Consider the following 15656-nt stretch of genomic DNA (forward strand, 5'->3'; position numbering starts at 1 on the left):
CCATACAATAACAATCGCAGCGATAGTTAGATTAATATTAAGTAGTAAGGAGAACATAGAAGGCGAAGAGCAATACATTAAAAAAAGAAAGGCAAAGAGCATTAACAGGTAATAGAGTGGGGAAGGAAGTCAGACTTGATCGTACGATGTTGTTACGTCACACATCACCTGACTCCTCCCTACCACTTTCCAACTAAAAAATACGTGTACTATTAATATGAAACATACCTTTCCTGCTTGTAAAAAAAACCTATAATGTAATTAATTTATTATAAAAAAAAATAACAAAAAAATATATAAATAACATTAAAGGTGACAAAACAGAAAACCAAAATTTATATATAAATCATAATCGCAATTTTATTAATAAAAAATAAACATTTTATCTATAGAACATGAGTAAGCCACAGTGAGAGAGAAAGAGTAGAGAGGTTAAAAAAAACAAGTATCGAGCTGGTTCCTTGAATTCCTTGAACCCTATAATTAACAGATTTTAAAAAAGAGGAAGGTCTCGATTCGATCCGTAACGTATTTCTTCCTCTATTATTATTTATTATTTTCTTAACTATACTTAAGGCTTTCATGATTTTAAGAAAAAAATATTATAAAAAAATTATTTGTTACCAATTAAAAGCCCATCATCAGCAAATAAAATAATTTTGAAACCTAATCAAAAACAAAAAAGAAAATCGTAAAATTATTCAGAACTACTGTTTTATTTTTTTTTCAACTTTGCACTGACAACAAATGAAAACAAATCTCAGAAATATTTTTTATGTTTATATGAAATATGAAACCTAATTTATTCAACTATGTAAACACTGCGCAACTTACGTAAAACACCCAGAAAAAATAGATCATAATTTCTCCGATACCGTGCATTTGATATCTAACTAGTAATTAAAAGAAAGAAAACTATTCATTTCCCACGAATTTTCAGGTTTTAAAAAAAAATTGATACCTATTCTATGAGGTATACCTCAAAAAAAGGCAGTTTAAAGTTTTTCACGGTCAAAAGTTTAATGTCAAAATAAAAACCATAAACTCTGACATATTTTTTTGTTGACAAATCTTATTTTAAAAACGTACAACAATACGATATTATATTAGTATACTAATAAGCAATTAATACACTGGATAAATAAGCAAAAATTAAAATGCAATAAAAAACTTTGACTACAAGAAACAGTTTTTTTATTAGTTTGAATTAATCCTAAATTCCTTTCTACTTCCCGATACCTTTTAACGTGAAATGTTTTACTACATACTCTACTGTGATTTTATAAAAGCAAAACTCAAAAGAAGAATTTCCTCAATTTGACCAATATATATATATATATATATATAGAAGTGTGACTGTAAAGCTTTAACACAGATGCCACCACTGCTCAATTGGAGAGGGTAGGTTTGCCCGCAGGTATGAAATTGGAAGCTTGTTTTGTCCTTGAAACGTCCTGAAAAGATCATTGCAATATCTTTGTTCAGTAGAGAGCGGAACCCTGGTGAGTAGAGACGTGCTTTCGGTTCTCGGCGGACTATGGTTTTCGCAAAATGGATGAAAAAATGAAACGACTTTGTATCAAATTTTGTTTGAAAACCGGGTAATCAGCTTCGGAGACGTATCAAAAAATCTTAAAAGCAACTTTCTGGGATGAATGTCTGAGCCGGTCAAATGTTTTTATCTGGTTCGAAAAATTCAAAGGTGGCTGCGAATCAGTCGAAGATGAACCCTGGTCAGCCGGCCTTCCACTTCAAAAACCAACGAAAACATTGTAAAAGTTCGCGATTTAGTACGCTCTAACCGGACTTACAATTAGGCAAACGGCTGATGTCTGAATTTAAGTATCTACGCGGTTCAGTCAATTTTAATTGAAAATTTCAACATGCGTAGATCGTCCGCGAAATTTATTCCGAAATTGTTGTTAGATCTGCAAAAACAACACCAACTTGAAGGGCCCCAAGAACTGATTAATCGGGTCGAAACTGATCCAGATTTGTTAAAGAGGGCAATTACAAACGACGAATCAAAGGTTTTTAAATATGACCCGGAAACAAGGCACAATCATCGCAGTGGACGGGTCCAAGTTCGCCACGACCGAAAAAAGCGGGACGTCGGTCAAATGTGAAGGGAATGATGGTAGTTTTCTTCGATTCTACGGCTATCGTGCATCACAAATTTGCCCTAGGAGGGGCAGACAGTCGACCAGGAATACTATAAAAATGTTCTGTGTTTGTATGAAAATATGCGGAAGAAAAGGGCCGCACTCTGGCAAGAAAAGAATTAGGTCCGTCCTTCACCGGCTCATCATGCGTTCTCGATCGCAGAATTTTTGACCAAATTTCTAATGCCTGTGCTTCCGCACCCCCCCCCCCCCCCCATTGCCCTGATTTAGTTTTTCTGATTTCCTGGAAATTCTTCCAGGACTTTCATAACCTATTCTACCGTGAAAATAATGGAAAAGTTCATATAAAAAAATGATGTAACACCCATTTTTGTATACTCAAAAGTTATTCTGAGGGAGCCTTAAGTAAAGACATACTTTAGACAACAATGTATGTACATAAGCGTAATATTTATTCAATAATGATGATGATGAGTTTACCGTTTTATTAAGTGGCTTCAAAGCAAACGAAATCAATTTGAACATCCCAAGAGAACTTGTTATCCATTAAAAATATAAATATATATAATTACATACAAAATAAATATCGCAATTCAGAAGAGGTTAAATAACGATTATTTTACCACATATTTACGTGCACGTTAAACAGAGGTGCAAAACACACGGGTTTTTTTAAATTTGTTTATTATTATTTAAAACAGAAAAGGAACACATCCGCTTCCTGCGTAAATATCTAATAAAGATGCTTACATAATATATTATTTTATGAACACGGAAAAACAATTTTTTCTGTTTAAGTATAAGTAATATAAATAAATATTCAAATTTATTAAAAACGGGTTAATTGCATACAAGTGATAAACAAATGCAATAGTAAACATAATATTAATGGGAGATTTGTATAACTTCATTTTCAAAATTACTTAAATATGAAAATATAGATCTATAATAATTTATTTCCTTCACTCACGCACACGGGCAAACACATTCTTTCCCATTTACTGCGCGTTAATAATCTCATGCTGGTCTGTATAATCTATCTAGATATTTCTTCCCACGAGGAATACCTACCTACTCGTTCTCTATCTCCGTTTTTACTTAATTTACATATAATAATCGATGTTTTTTTAAATATATCCTTCTTTAATATAACCTTTTTGTGACTACTTTACTGTCAAAAGAATGTCCCATTAACGTAGTAATAATTTTTAAAATGAATAAATTTAATTTTCTAATTTTTCTATTTATTATTATTATTTAATCTCTGAGCACGATGCATTCCTTTCTAATTTTATCCTAATATTATATTAGAACTAAACATTCTACAATATCACAATTCAAATATATCTAACTGTTATCGACGTTTTAATTGCAACGATCAAGATCCGGAAACAATACAATCGATAGATAAATGCACCAAATATTTAATAACAAATGGTAATTTTAAAATGCGTTAATAAATATTTTAAATCTATCTGTATATTTCTTTTCGAACGTATTTTAAATAATTTAATCCTAATACATCTATTCTAAATAAAGAAAAACTCGATAGCGCCGATAGATTCCTGCAATTTTAAGAATCAATATGCAAACATAAGCTAACTTTTGTTATTACGCTTTTGAATGAAATCAGGATTTGTTAAATAAAAAACACTACCCAACTTAAATAAAATGAAAAACATTTATTTTTAAATTGATAACCATGAGACATCAAATATTTTGTTTCAGTTATAGCATACATTGACGGCAGACCGATTCAAAATTTTAAATTTGAATTTAGATAGGGCAGGGTAATTTTTGTTTAACTGTATGGACGATGAATGTTTTGCAATTTTGTACTCCTTTTACCGTTCATTTTTAAACAAATAATCATATTATGCTACTTCAATGTATATATACGTAGCCTCGTGAAGATAATTTAAAAGATTCGTAAATGTCACTGATTGGTAGACTTGTTTAATGCTACGCTCCATACCTTTCTGTGGTGTGCTAATTTTTTAACCTCAATTTATTTATTACATCCTAAATTATCTATTTTACATACTTCAATTTTCCTTTTTCTCTCATTTTTGTTAACTTTTTGCCCATTATTACCAATTTAACTACATTTTTACAAGTATGTGCGTGTGTGTGTGTGTGTGTGTGTGTGTGTGTGTATATATATATCAACCTAATTAATCTATTTCTTTATAAGATTCAACGAAAAATATCTTTTCTCTTATATTTGTCTTAAGGAAATCCGGTACCCTTGTGTCTCGGTAAAGTAATTTTTTCAAACTTTAAGATTTATCTCAGGAAACAATAGGAATTCAGCAGGTAAATTTTCCATAGTTGTTTTAAGGTCTATCTTTTAGCTACTGAGTTTTTTCATGCTTTACTACAAAAATCTTTTCACTTAATATTTTTATTAAATTTTCCTATTTTTGAAGCTAATTTTTTGTACAAAAAATATGTATCTTAGAAAATATATATCATTAGATTTTTAAAAAAACTCAGTAGCTGTGTCTTACACTGTAAAGATTTCATTTTTTACTTCAAGCCGTTCATGAAATAATGGGTCTTATAGTTAAAAAAACATGCAATTTTCGGAAAACGATTAAAAACATCATTTACCGCAAGACAATGCATCCCAGCACCGTATACTGGATCGTCTGGGTCTTCTTCCTCATCCTACTTATATTCTGGTCGAATGGTTTCTCTATTTTTATTAGTTCCATGTAAATAAACTATTTCTGCTTCCTTATCAGCACTTTTTATTCGATGATAGGCAATTCTTTTTAACGCGTACATGTTTTCACCCGGTTCCATTAAAAACTTATGAATAACTTTAACACGTCTTGCATTCCCATCATTGTACGTTAAGGCAACATAATAAGCGGCACAATATAAAGCTCTCACTCAACCTGACAAAAACACGTTTTGGTAATCAGGACCGTAAATCATTGTTACAAGATTCCTTGAAGGTTCTGCGTGAGACCGTGTAAACATTTTCTTAGAAGAGCAATATCAGCAAGACATTGAAAAATTGGTTTTATTACTGATCGCCGCATTAATAAAACCAATTTTTTCATATATTTAAGTATAAGTGATTTATGTGATTATTTATTTATTTATTTTAGCTTCTTTCTTTCTTTTTCCTGTTTAGCCTCCGCTTTCAGATAATACTTCAGAGGAGGAATGAGAATGATATGTATGAGTGTAAATGAAATGTAGTCTTCTACATTCTCAGTTCGACCGTTCCTGAGATCTGTAGCTAATTGAAACCCAACCACCAAAAAACACCGACATCTACGATCTAGTATTCAAATCCGTATAAAAGTAACTGCCTTTATTAGGACTTGAACGCTGGTACTCGACTTCCGAATCAGTTGATTTGGGAAGACGTGTTCACTACTACACCAACCTGATGGGTTTATTTATTTTAGCTAGGTTATATTTACACCACGTATTTTCATTATTCGGACAAAGCCCGAGTGTACGGTTTTCATCTGTTGAAATTTTATAAATATAAAGAGCCCGTATTGCACGCTTCAAGTCTTCTACATTGTGTATTTTTTCTTATAACAACTCCATAGCAGCCCTGTGAATTTCACCGATAAGTTTACTTGTCAATTTTTTTACCCTCTTCAAACACAACATTCTTCAAGCCGAGGAGTTTCCGCAATCGTCAGCCCATGAAATCGAAATAACTAAAACGTTTCATGTACGATGCAGTGATAGATTACAAGATATTCCTATATCAACGCTAAATTTTCCTTTCATAATAACTAGACAGTGCTAACAAAAAACAAATAACCTTTAGAAAAAATTTCAAATTTAAGATTTTTCGGTGAGTAGTGCTTAACAAAAAAAATACAAAATTTTTGTCACAAAAATATACCGTTTGCTTATTTTATTGTTTTATAAGCATACAATAACCAAAAATGCAAAAGAAATCGATTTAAAAAAAACAGGATACCGGTTACCCTTAAGACGTCTTCATTTGGGATTTTATCGACCTACTTAACATTTAACATTCTCCTGTAACGCTCTCTTTTAAAGGTTCCCATTCTTTTTCTATTTTTTTTTTTTTTTATGTTTCGATATCATAAAGACTTACACTCCACAAAAATAATTTCAGGATTTTCATTTTAATTCTTAGATTTACATGCGTTTCATTTTAATAGCACCAGGCGATTTTCCAGTTAACTACGCACAATACAAATAAATGACCTAAACAAAAGTTACTTAGATTGGAGGGATACTTCATCGTGACTGTACTTAACCTTGACCGATATTTCAGTTTCACACGATTTTTTTCAAATAGAACGACCTATTTTTGGCACCATCAATGAAAGAAGCAGAGAATTTACATTATGGTCACACACATGACCTAAAACCTTTATTTAAGGTTATACGGCTAACCATTAAGGACAGTGTAAAGTCATTTTTATACTCTTTCCCGTAGTTTTCGAGATAAATGGCCTGGAATATAAATATTCCAGGAATATTGTATGACCTTCAAAAAGGTGTTAACTCGTATAATCCGACCTTCACTGCCGTTTTCGTTTTAATGACGTATGGTCAAGGAAATTTGCACAGATTTTCGGCTCCAACTGAAGACTGCCTTCACTTCCTTCCTGCACAAAAAATCGGTGAAGACCAACAATAATTTTTTTCTATCTTGAATCGTAACTTGCTGTATTTTTGGTTCATTTTCATCGGCACTGGCTTCATCCGTTGTATTGCATGTGGGCTGAAGGTCTACAATAGCGATGTCACAATCTTCATTTTGTACAAATTCAATTTTTTTCGTCCAACTGGATAAATTCTTGATAATTTTCAACTTGCTGCAGTGAAGTGTTACCATCATGTTCCTGCATATTTTCTGGCTCTTCTTCTAGGTTAGAAAAACCACAACGGGCAAAACACATTTTTACTGTCGTTTTAATTACTTATCCCCAGCTGTCGGCTACGAACTGAATTGTCTGCAACAAGTTGACTCCTGCACTTACCTCTCTCTAGCTGTAGAGCCCGATATCAATATATTTTCTTCTATTTGTAGAAGAATGTAGTTCACCGACTTACATCGGTAAATAGATTTCATAATTTTTTATAATTCCCATGTCCCATGAGTACATGGATGAGGCTTGTTATATCGGGTGGTAAAAATTCAATAGTAATGTTTTTTAAACAATTTGGTCGCGGATGAACAGCAAAATTGTCATTCAGTAATATGATTTTTCTAATTCTTTCTCAACTCGACATCCCAGTTACTAAGCCGTTCTGAAAAGATTGCACTTAAAACAACGAGGCTTACGAGCCTTCCCGATTAGGACGAGTTTACCTTTGTCACTTCCCGCCATATTAACACAACAAAACACAGTAACACGGTCCACAGATTTTTTGGATCCAGACAACACTTCATGTTTGCAACACAAGAACCCATCCGGTGGAGCAGATAATACAGTCCCGTTTCGTGGTCGTTGTAAAATCGTCGGCAACCCAACATCCGTAGTGGAAGACACCCACCTTGTGACGATTCCGGTCCCACCCCCTACCTAGCCCTAATAGGCTTTAACGGAAGTCGTCTAACTGATTACACCTCACAGTAATAATCCCGGCCTCGGTTGGGATGCCACCGATATAAATGCCTCGGTAGACATTTACAATAGAGATTTTTAAACTCAGCTTTTACCTTCGCTGCAGGCCTCATCCGGACATCTTGAATGTCCTACATCGTTGCCCTCTGAACTAGCTAACCGGGCTCGCGGAAGCACGATCTCCAAGCCTAGTTCTACACTTTACAGAGCCAACTGTGCGTAAATGAACCAAGATTACTACGCTTACTATAAAAATAGTTTATGTTGATAAAATAATTTGGGTAAATAAATAAACAGAGGGCAGAAACCAAATGATACGATCTTCTGCCTTTGGATATTAGTTTATTTAAAAGAGTATATTTGTAACAAACAGTAATTAATCGATAATAATAAATTATTTATCGTGCGGTATAATTCTTACACATGGTAATTATTATGTCATAAATTCGGGTTTTTGTTTATGACATATTGGTAAAAGATCGTGCTATATTAAACATATATAATTAACATTAATAAAACTCATTAAGATTTTTTATTCCCTTTAAAAAAAAAATGTTTACTTTAGTAACGATTAAAGAAATAAATTGTTTTCAATATCAATGCAAAAAAGTTTACTTTGCAAATAAATCATAATATTTACGGGTAATATTAAACGACATCATGTATAACTATAAAAAATGAAGGAAACATAATATTATCTTACTTGTTAATAATGATAAGATGGATTGATATTTTTTTTTTTTAATTGATATACGAGAAATAAAGTACATGATACCGTTTAAATGTAATTTATAATATCTATAATTTCTTATCAAATTTTATGAATATAATTTACAGTCGATAACTACATTTTTATCCCCACTTACAGATAAGTGACAAGAGGTAATGGCGCATTATAACGTTAATATAAACGCGTTTGTTTGTGTATTACACTAGGACTTAGCAAACTGTAATAACCACAAATGGATGCAGAATGTATACCAGTACGTTTACTGAATAAATTATCAGTAAAACTCGATAATGCCACTATGCAATTGCCAAGAAGTAATCACAGGATTGCCTGAACACCATTAGATGAAATTAGAAACATTTATCCACTTCATATATGTATGTGTGCGTGTGTGTGTATACAGACATACATGCATACAGAGTATCCCGGGAGGATTCAGCTAAACTTAATTGGCGTAATTCTCTCATTAAAATAATGAAAAATTCATATAAACGCTTCGAAAACGTACTGTTTTCGGACCCATGTCCTCCCGTTTTCTGTAGAAGCAGAAATCGTTTTCGCTCCAACTTCTGCTCCTTCTCAGGATAAAGCCCTGTTGAAATTCTGGGAAGGTAAATTAAGGGGCTAATATAGTTGTTTTCTTACGGTTTTTGACCTGAATTTTTTTTTAAATGGGTCCAAGAACTGTATCTTCATTATTTTCTACGAAACAGAGTGTAATGAACACAAAAATTGAGTTGATAAAATACAATTTTTAGCTTAAGCGTAAAATAACTTTGTTAAATTGACAATAAACAATAAAACTTAACGGTTAAATTGATAGAGAATGTAATTCTGATAAAATTGATGTAAATTATCTACCAATAACATTCCACAACAGTAATTTAGTTGTACTTTTGTGTGAAATAATAACAGAACACTTACGCTAACGCATATCTGTCTGCCTGCAGTATTACGATGTTATTTCTTAATTATTAGTGCATTAATTCTCCACTAGGGGCGCTGTAATGCGGTACAATATTAGAAGTCTGTGTTTAATCTCTAACAGAGCGAAACTTTACAACAAAAAATGTTCAAACGTTGTTGCGGTATGATTCAGAATGTTGGTTCAGTATGCTGTATTTGTTATTGAGAAGTGAATTTTCAGTATAAAATTCTATTTAATTTGTGAAGTGTTTATTTGTGATTTAAGTGTATTTCAGTACAAAGTGTCCCAAAAGTTCTGCACCATGGGAATATATACAATATCTGTTCAATATGGTGTCTGTATAAGTCGAAAAATGATTGAAAGCGGACTCTCGTGTTCCGCAAAATGTAGATCAAGTCGGGCGTTACCAATTGGCACACAGTTGTGATGCGCTTTTGCAGATGGTTTTTGTACCTGATCTTGACTATGTAAACTTGGGATTTTACATAACCCCACACAACAATATCCATTGGGTTTAAATCCGGGGATCGTAGAGCCCATTCTACTCGTCCCCTACGACCGATTCACTGGGGGAAGTGTTCATTTAGCCAATCACGAACTTGTGTACCATAGTGCGGGGGTGCACCGTCCTGCATGAACCATTCTGGTTTTCCAGAACCCAGAAATTCCAAATCAGGTACTAATTCATTTCCTAACATTGCTAATTAAGTTTCGCTGTTAACTGTTCCATCAGAGAAGTAGGGGCCAATGATCCGGTCTTTCCACAAACCACACCAAACCATGACGCGATCAGCCTCTTGCGCCTTACTATCGATAAACCAGTGAGGGTTACTGTTGAACCTATACCGTAAGTTATGTCGCTTCACCTCACCATTTACATAAAAGTTGGCTTCGTCAAAGAACATAACTTTAAACAAATACTCTGGGTCCTCCTCCAACTGGGTCAAAAATCAATTGCACATTTCCATACGGCGATCAGGATCGTCTTCTGACAAGTGGTGCAACATTCGTAACTTGTACGGATGAAACTTGTTTTTTTTTTGCAAGATCCTCCATACTGTTGACCGAGAAACACCCACTTTCACGCTTGTTCGGCGAATTGATTTTTTCGGACTTACAGATACTTTCGCTAAAACCCCTTCCACTACCTCTTCTGAAATGCTCGAACGTCCAGATCTTTTAGCGTCGGAAACATTAGCTGTAGCCTTGAACTTTGCTAGCAGTCTGCCAACCTTTGTGTGCGACACTGGCTCACCTTGGAGATGCCTCACATTAAATTCATCTGCAATTTATCTATAACAGAATCCTTCTCTTCCACAAGGTAGAGAATCTCTACCCGCTCTTCAGTGGTCAATATCCTTTAGTCCTGTAACTAGGAAACAAGAGAAAAATTAGTAAAATCCCTATAGTGCGGGACTTTTGGGTCACTTTGTAGTTCATTTGTACTAATTTTAAAAGCTATTGCTTTTAATATCAGTGATAATAATTACGTAGTAAGCGATTTGCCCTGTACTAAAAGTGAAATGCCGTATAACTTTACAAATCAGGAATATCCAGACACTTTTCATCTATGGTTTTTGTAACGACAATGCTTCACCCGCCGTTGAAGAATATCGTCGGAGGTTTCCCAATTGAAACATTCCTAACCGGCAAGTACTTTACAGATACTCACCCACACCTAAGAGAAATCGAAACATTCAATGTACCTGAATGAAACATTTTCCAACCGTTCGATCAATAAAGGTGAACTTCAATTATGGCCAGCTAGATCACCTGATATGAATCCTTTGAATTTCTTTTTGTGGGAATATATGAAAACGTAAATGTATACAAAATCAGAAAATGCAAATGAACTTTTACAAAGTCACGTGGGCCGTTGTAGAAAAATAAATAACAACCTATGAATACTAGAAAATCTCGTCTGCAACTCGCAGTGCTGAAATGAGTTTTCAGGCGATGGCGGACATTTTGAACAGTTGATGTAATGTAAAAATAACTTATTCTATTTTATCTGTTTTTTTTCAATTTTATCCAATAATAGAAGGTTGTTCGTTTTATTCTAAAACTGTAATTCAATATTTTTCATATTGGTACGTACATTATTGTTCTGCATTAAAGAATACATTACTTTCTTGTACTATTATTTATTTTTATTGACTTTATTTATATCAATTTCCTTAGAATTAAATTCTCTATCAATTTATCAAACTTATTTTACGCCAAGCTAAAAAACTGTGTTTTTCAACTCAATTTTTTTTTCATTACAACTTACTACGTAGAAAATAATGGATACAATTCTGGGACCCATTTATAAAACTTTTTCAGGTCAAAAACATAAGAAAACCACTAAATTCGTCCCTAAATTAGCCTTCCAACCATTTCAGTAGGGTTTCATTACAGCGTAGAAGCAGAAATCGGGGAGAAATCTTTCACTAGCCATAACTAGTTAACGAAATCCCCGCCAAAGAAGCCGCCGGACGCGGAAACTACCTTCCCGCTCCAGCTCACTGGGCTTCAATCGCCCTGGCCGGCAAACTCAGCAGCAAAAGCCGACCCAACGTGAGATCGCTCGGGGAGAACCATCTCGGCCGTTCTAGTGAAAGGCGACCGACGCCGACCCGACACTGCGGGGCTCAATAACCTATTGACGTCAGAACAAAAGTAGAAGATTGAAGACCGGGACCTTGCGTCTTCGCAGGTCAGGCGAGACGAATCCCTTACAGGTCGTATGCGCTACACGCATGGTATATTTCCTACAGTTGTGATTTAGGTGAGATTGGATGGGTCTCCCCCAATCGATATACCACAAAGTTTCTCTCCGGGCGAGTTTGGCTAGGTTTTGTTTGGTGGATTCGAGTCAATGCCTGAATTGTGGGACTGATGATACAGTGGACCACGTCCTCTACGTCTGTCCCCGATACGAGGTCGAACGTTCATGAGCTGTTAGGGAACTTGAGAGAATGCATTCCTTTCTGGATCTCCATATTAACTGGATGATCCGCGATGATTGGTCTATAGTGGCTGGTTTTCTTCGCGCCTTGCGATGTGTAAGTCTGCAGAGGGAGTTTAATCGAGGTACTCCATCGTGGTAGGATCCCGGGTGGCTAAGGTTCCGGCCTAGGCATTGGATTGGTTGGAGGTAGGCGTATTGGCATCGTGCCACGGTTATACTGGAGTTGTTTGTGATTGACTGGTGGGGGTGGCCGCGCTGCTGGGAAACGGTAGCCCGTGCGACCGGGGGCGTGGCTTCGTTCCGCCGGCTGCAGTCCTGGTTGTGACTTGGTAATGCCCCGCGAGACCCCACGATGAAACCGGGTGGGGGGTTTTCCCCGTCTCCTGCGCGGGACGAAATGAGGTTACGTTCCCCTTAGTAGGTGACCTAAATTTGTCGACTTATTTGGGTACAGGTCTGAATTTCTATGTTGCGTAAAACATAATTTTGATTGGTGTGAGCGTAGCACTGATTTAACTTTCAACTCGTACCTTTTCTGAGCCATTCAGAGTTACGAACGCTGCTGTCAAATCAAGACTAGGCGCGGGGTTCGTGCCTCTGTGGTTTCGGTCAGTAAGTTTGAGGGAATCGTGTTAAATTGGATGTGAAAATCTCCATTTGAGGCCTACGTGAAGGCAAATCTGATTTGTATTTTACTGATGCAAATGTCTGCCGAGGCATTTACATCGGAGGCATCCCAACCGAGGTCTGGCTGATTACTGTGAGATATAATCAACTAGAAGGTCAAAAGACGACCTCCTGTAAAGCCCTAAAAGGATCGGAACGGAGGAGGTGGTTTGGCGACCGATAACGTTTCAAGATGAGTGTCTTCACCTTACGGGGTTGGGTCACGCTACAGTGAAGACCCAAACGGCCACAGAAAGGAAGCCCGGTCTGATTTCAATGGACGAGCCACAATCGCCGACTTCGCCTAGACCATCTTCCGGAACCAACAGCTCTCTTCAGAGATAACGCAAAAAAACGGCCATTTTCAGGGCTACCTTTCCAACCGCGTAGGTGAAGACACCCGTCTTCTGACGCTTCCGGTTGGAACACCACCACCGCTATTCCAAGCCCTGATGAGCTTCAACGCGAATCGCCTTTCGCCCTCTAACCTTTTACATCTCATAGTAATAAGCCCGTCCTCGTTTAGATGCCACTGATGTAAATGCTCCATCGCAGAGTCCTGCGTGACAATTACTCTCACTTACTACCATCGTCGAGAAGCCGCTACACCTCACGGCTGCGTGGGAATCCGTGCCCTTGGCAGTGCAGTCGCCATTCCACCGACAGTGATACTTGCTCATTCAAAAACTGCATTCGTCAAAAGGATGGTACCCCTCACGGCTGCATGATTACCCATACCCTCGGAAGTGCAGTCGTTGTTCCGACGACAGCTACCATTTAGTAATAATCACCACAATTTCTAACGGACCGTAGCTCGATGCTAACACGCCTACCTCCGGCTAATCAACTGACCAGGTAGTCCCCAGCCACCCGAGGTGCTACTCTACTTAACCCTTTCACCCGTTCTCCTCAAAGCGAGGAAAAAAGGAAGCCAGCCAAGATAATCCATTCTCTGCGAGTCTTCCAGATGAGATAGAAGTATCACAAATCAAGATAGGAATTCACTCTCTCTAAGTCCCTAACAACTCTGGTATGTCTAGCCTCGTACGGGGGATAAACACAAAGGAGATTGTTCGCAGTGTCATCGATCCTACAGTCCGGACACAAGCCCGAGTCACCCAAACTAAACCTAATCAAACTATTCCTAAATGCACAACGTCCTGAAAGGAATTACGTTGTGTACAGATTGGGGGAGACCCACCTAAATGCTCGCAGCTCCCTAACATTTAGAAATATACCATGCATGTATTGACCAGCAGAAGACTCATTCCACCTTACTTGCCAAGAGTAAAAACCTTGGGGTTCAATTTCTCGAATACGTCCAGAAGTAAGAAGGCCTCCCTTCTTAGAAACACGCCGCTTGCTAAGTTCCGTAGCTACAATGTCAATGGGTGTTATGCCGGAGATCACAAGACTGCTTCTCTCAAAACAGTTCTGTAGCCCGCGAAAAAAGCTACCAACAGAAGACGCCGGGCTCGCAATAAAATGTCCATATAACATTGGAATTGTAAACGATGAGCCCAGACGGGCGCAGCGTACAGCATTATGGCCTAACAGAAACCTTGGAAAAGAATATGCATGGAACGATAAATCAACCCCCGATCGGGATGGATGACTCTACGAACACCATAAAAGGCATCTATAGCCTTCCTTGCGACAAACTGAAGGTGTTCCCTTAATTGAAGCCTCATCAATGGTGACACCCAGATAATTCTGAACGGTGACATACCGAATCGGAAAGCCATCCATCACAAACTGCGGGTGACGAGTCGCGGCTAGACGACCTTTAAGAAACATCATAGTGGTTTTCTCCGCGCTGAAAAAGATGTTATGTAGAAGACTCAAAAATCTTAGTATCTTGCATGCCTAAGTCGCTCTGAGTTCTATGTCAGCATACGAGTTACCCTCGACCAGCAGCAACCCATCGTCGGCATAAGCCATGATGCCGCAGCCACTGGGCATCCGTCACCGCATTAGAGAGTCGAACTCAACGACCCAGACGATTGGACCTAAAACACTGCCCTGTGGACAACCTATTGACACGGTCCTTCCTACTTCCGAGCCGCCGTCACGAAGGACGATGGTTCTGTTGCTGAAATAGCTCGAAATCTCAATCTCATTTAGTATACAGCCAGATCTATTACCCTAAGAATAGCGTCCTCTGTGCCCTTGCCAGGGCGAAAACCATACTAATCGTCCATAAGGATATGGTAAGAAGTCAATCTACTATTAAAGCAGAGGTACAGGACCTTCTCGAAAACCTTACCTAATACAGGCAAGAGCGTCAGAGGACGGTAAGATTTGGTTTGGTTGGCATTTCTCCCGTCATTACCCCATTCGGTCACCCTAAAGCATAAGACCGAATGTCTGTACCACAAACGGTTACTGAGCCTCGAAATAGTTCAGCGACCAGTGTCCCAAATAGCTCCTAGAGCTTACCTAACAGGTTGAGCGGACTAAGCGCGGTGCCATACACCACCGGCATACGTATACCAACCGCTACCTTGTCATATATTTACTGAAATGGGTAGGCGCACCCCGTCAACTACTAAAAATATATATGATATCCATAAATTAAAATTTACTTCGTCTAGACAGCAACTCGCTGTCACACCTAGGTTGCTGAATGCCAGCAAGTACCTGTCCACCATATTAAAGTCCTTGGAGCCTTAAT

At 37.1% G+C, this 15656-nt stretch overlaps 1 protein-coding gene across 2 annotated transcripts in view; it reads right to left on the reverse strand.

Moving 5' to 3' along the window:
• spin (lysolipid transporter protein spinster) overlaps positions 1-15656 on the reverse strand; it is a 273536-nt gene that overhangs the window by 103392 nt on the left and 154488 nt on the right. The gene's annotated exons all lie outside the window — the stretch shown is intronic.

This window comes from Lycorma delicatula, chromosome 4 (genome assembly GCF_047948215.1).
Source record: "Lycorma delicatula isolate Av1 chromosome 4, ASM4794821v1, whole genome shotgun sequence".
In the NCBI taxonomy this organism is placed as follows: Eukaryota; Metazoa; Arthropoda; class Insecta; order Hemiptera; family Fulgoridae; genus Lycorma; species Lycorma delicatula.